This window comes from Callospermophilus lateralis, chromosome 4 (assembly GCF_048772815.1).
Source record: "Callospermophilus lateralis isolate mCalLat2 chromosome 4, mCalLat2.hap1, whole genome shotgun sequence".
In the NCBI taxonomy this organism is placed as follows: domain Eukaryota; kingdom Metazoa; phylum Chordata; class Mammalia; order Rodentia; family Sciuridae; genus Callospermophilus; species Callospermophilus lateralis.
Genome location: NC_135308.1, coordinates 53,545,145 through 53,549,957, shown reverse-complemented (window position 1 = coordinate 53,549,957; position 4,813 = coordinate 53,545,145).

The following is a 4,813-nucleotide window of genomic DNA, read 5'->3' as shown; positions in this document are numbered from 1 at the left end:
AACCCATCCCATTTATTGATTATTGATTTTACTTCTTGTGTTTTAGGAGTCTTGTTCAGGAAGTCAGGTCCTAAGCCACCATGATGAAGATTTGGGCCTAATTTTTCTTCTATTAGGCACCAGGTCTTTGTTCTAGTGTTTTTAAGTCTTTGATCCACTTTGAGTTGATTTTTGTGCAGGGTGAAAGATAGAGGTTCAGTTTCATTCTGCTACATATGGATTTCCAGTTTTCCCAGTACCATTTGTTGAAGAGGCTATCTTTTCTCCAATATATTTTTTTGGTGCTTTTATCTAGGAGATAACCATGTTTATGTGGCTTTGTCTCTGTGTCTTCTATTCTGTACCATTGGTCCACATTTTTATTTTGGTGCCAATACCATGCTGTTTTTATTACAATTGCTCTGTAATATAGTTTAAGGTCTGGTATTGTGATGTCTCCTGCTTCACTCTTCTTGCAAAAGACTGCCTTGGCTATTCTGGGTCTCTTATTTTTCCAAGTGAATTTCATGATTGCTTTTTCTAGTTCTGTGAAGAATGTCATTGAGATTTTTATAGGAATTGCATTAAATCTGTATAACAGTATGGTGATTTTGACTATATTAATCTGCTTATCCAAGAGCAAGGGAGACCTTTCCATCTTGTGAGGTTTTCTTCAATTTCTTTCTTTAGTATTCTGTAGTTTTTATTGTACAGGTCTTTCACACACATCTCTCTCTCTTTCTCTCTCTCTCTCTCTCTATATATATATATATTTATTTTATTTTATTTTTTGAGGCTATTGTGATGGGGTGGTTTTCCTAATTTTTCTTGCAGAGGATTCATAGTTAATGTATAGAAATGCATTTGATTTGTGAGTATTGATTTTATATCCTGCTACTTTTTTTAATTCATTTATTAGTTCTAGAAGTTTTCTGGTGGAATTTTTTGTATCTTCTAAATATAGAATTATGTCAGTTATAGTTTAAGTACTTCTTTTCCTATGCATATCCCTTTAATTTCTTTCATCTCTCTGATTTCTCTAGATAGAGTTTCAAGGACTGTGTTGAATAGAAATGGTGAAAGAGGGCATCCTTGTTTTGTTCCAATTTAGAGTGAATGCTTTCAGTTTTTCTCCATTTAGAATGATGTTGGCATTGGGCTTAGCATAGATAGCTTTTACAGCGTTGAGGTATGTTCCTACTATCCCCAGTTTTTCTAGTGTTTTGAACATGAAGAGGTGCTGTATTTTGTCAAATGCTTTCTCAGCATCTATTGATATAATCCTATGATTCTTGTGTTTTAGTTTATTGATGTGATGAATTACATTTTTATTGATTTCTGTATGTTGAACCAAAGTTGCATCCCTGGGATGAACCCCACTTGATTGTGATGCACTATTTTTTAAATATGTTTTTGTATGTGATTTGCCAGAAATTTTGCATCTATGTTCATCAGGTATATTGGTCTGAAGTTTTCTTTCTTTGATGAGTCTTTGTTTGGTTTTGGAATCAGAGTGATACTAGCCTCACAGAATAAGTTTAATAGAGTTTTCTCCTTTTCTATTTCATGGAATAATTTAAGGCATTTTGGTATTAATTCTTCTTTGAAGATCTTGTAAAACTCAGCTGAGAATCCATCTGGTGCCAGGCTTTTCTTGGTTGGTAAGCTTTTGATAGTGTCTTCTATTTTCTTGCCTGAAACTGATCTGTTTAAATTATGTATATCCTCCTGATTCAGTTTGGGCAGATCATATGCCTCTAGAAATTTGTCAGTGTCTTCAGGATTTTCTATTTTATTGGAGTATAAATTTTCAAAATAATTTCTAATTATCTTCTGTGTTTCAATATTGTCTGTTGTGATAGTTCCTTTTTCATCATGAATTTTAGTAATTTGAAATTTTCTATCCTTCTTTTCATTAGGATGGCTAAGGGTTTATTAATTTTATTTATTTTTTCAAAGAACCAACTTTTTGTTTTGTCAATTTTTTCAATTATTTCTTTTGTTTTAATTTCATTGATTTCAGCCTTTACATTAATTATTTCCTGTCTTCTACTACTTTTGGTGTTGTTTTGTTCTTCTTTTTCTAGGACTTTGAGATGTAATGTCAGGTCATTTATTTGTTGACTTTTTATTCTTTTAGTTAATAAGCTCAATGTGCTGAAATTTCCTCTTAACATAGCCTTCATAATGTCCCAGAGATTTTGATATGTTGTATCAGAGTTCACATTTACCTCTAAGAATTTTTTTTAATCTCCTCCTTGTTATCTTCTGTTATCCATGGGTCATTCAGTAGCATATTGTTTAGTCTCCAGACTAAACAATTTAATTTTATCATTGATTTCTAACTTCATTCCATTATGGTCTGATAGAATGCAGGGTAGAATCTCTGTGTTTTTGTATTTGCTAAGACTTGCTTTGTGGCATAACATATGGTCTAATTTAGAAAAGGATCCACGTGCTTCTGAGAAAAACATGTATTCACTTGTTGATGGATGAAATATTTTGTATAGGTCTGTTAAGTCTAAATTATTGATTATATTATTGAGTTCTACTGTTTCTTTATCTAGTTTTTGTTTGAAATATCTGTCCAATGGTAAGAGAGGTATGTTAAAGTCACCCAGTATTATTGTGTTGTGGACTATTTGATTCTTAAAATTCATAAGAGTTTGTTTGATATACGTGGATGTTCCGTTGTTTGGGGCATAGATATTTATGATTATTATTTCTTGTTGATGTATGATCCTCTTAAGCAGTGTGAAATGACCTTCTTTATCTCTTCTGACTAACTTTGGTTTGAAGTCCACTTTATCTGATATGAGGATGGAAACCCCTGCTTGTTTGTATGGCCCATGTGAGTGGTATGTTTTTTTCCTATCCTTTCACCTTCAGTCTGTGGATGTCTTTTCCTATGAGATGAGTCTCTTGAAGGCTGCATGTTGTTGGGTCTTTTTTGTTTTTTGTTTAAATCCAATATGCTAGTCTATGTCTTTTTTAAAAATATTTATTTTTTTAGTTCTCAGCGGACACAACATCTTTGTTTGTATGTGGTGCTGAGGATCAAACCTGGGCCGCACGCATGCCGGGCGAGCGCTCTACCGCTTGAGCCATATCCCCATCCCAGTCTATGTCTTTTAATTGATGATTTTAGGCCAATAACATTCAGGGTTATTATTGAAATATGGTTTGTATTCCCGGTTAATTTGGTTTAGTTTTAGTTTTTAACTTACTTTGTTTCTCCTTTAATTGGCTTTTCCTTTAGTGTAGTTCCTCCCGTTGCTGATTTTCATTGTTGTTTTTCATTTCCTCCTCATGGAATATTTTGCCCAGAATATTCTATAGTGTAGGCTTTCTTGCTGTAAATTCTTTTAACTTTTGTTTATCATGGAAGGCTTTATTTCATCATTAAATCTGAAGCTTAATTTTCTGGATATAAGAATCTTGGTTGGCATCCATTTTCTTTCAGAGCTTGGTATATGTTGTTCCAGGATCTCCTAGCTTTTGTCTGGATTGAGAAATCTGCTGAGATCCAAATTGGTTTGGCCCTGTATGTAATCTGAAACTTTTCTCTTATGGCTTTTAAAATTCTATCCTTATTCTATATGCTAGGCACTTTCATTATAATGTGCCTTGGTGTGAGTCTGTTTTGTATATTTGGCATCCTGTAAGCCTCTTATATTTTATTTTCCAATTCACTCTTCGTGTTTGGGAAATTTTCTGATATTATTTCATTGAAGAGATTGTGCATTCCTTTGGTTTGTATCTCAGTGCCTTCCTCTATCCTGATAATTCTTAGATTTGATCTTTTCACGTTATCCCATAATTCTTAGATGTTCTGTTCATGGTTTCTTACCATCTTCATTGTGTGGTCAACTTCATTTTCAAGATTATACATTTTGTCTTCATTTGTCTTCCAAGTGATCTAGTCTATTGATACTGATTTTTATTGAATTTTTCATTTGGTTTATTGTTTTCTTCATTTCAAAGATTTCTGTTTGTTTTTTTCCCAGAGTCTCTCTCTCTTTCTTGAGGTAATCCTTTGCTACCTGTATTTCCCTCTTATCTTTCTATTGGAGTGACCAATTGTTGCTTGTAATTGCTCTCATATTATTCTGTGCTTCACAGATCATTTTAATTAAGTACATTCTGAACTCCTTCTCTGACATTTCATCTACTGTGTTGTCAATGGATTCCATTATTGTATCATCTTGGTTTGTTTGGGGCAATTTCCTCCCTTGTTTTTTCTTGTTGCTCATTTGTCTTTCTCTCTGGCATTGTGGATCTGAGGTATTATAGTTTCTACACCACAATCTTGTAGTGTCCCTGCAAGTTACCAATACCTTACCTCTTGTGTAATTAGGCCTGCAGGAATCTTGGTGATGGTCTTCCCAGTCCTGGTTGTTGTATCTAGAAGGAAGCAGGCCAGGAGAGCCACACATTGGTAGATGGAGGGCCACAGCATTGTCGGTCCCCCCTTTATGCCTGGAGCTAGAATCAGTCTCCTCCTCCTCCTTCTCCTCCTCCTCCTTCTCCTCCTCCTCCTTCTCCTCCTCCTCCTCCATATATGAGGCCAGGGTCAATCTCCTCCACATTCTCCAATCTTAATTTCAGTATTATACAAAAAATTTTTATTGAACCTGGACACTTCAAATAATATAATGTGGTCACTATGGAAACCAGATTCTCCAACTCTTTAGTGCTTATTATTGTTTTTTATTATTGTCTGTTTACTGTGACTTTTCTCAATTCTAAAATGTCTGGGTTTTTTGTTTGTTTGTTTGTTTGTTTTGTTTTGTTTTTGTTTGTCATGTCCAACCACTGATATCTCTAGTTGATT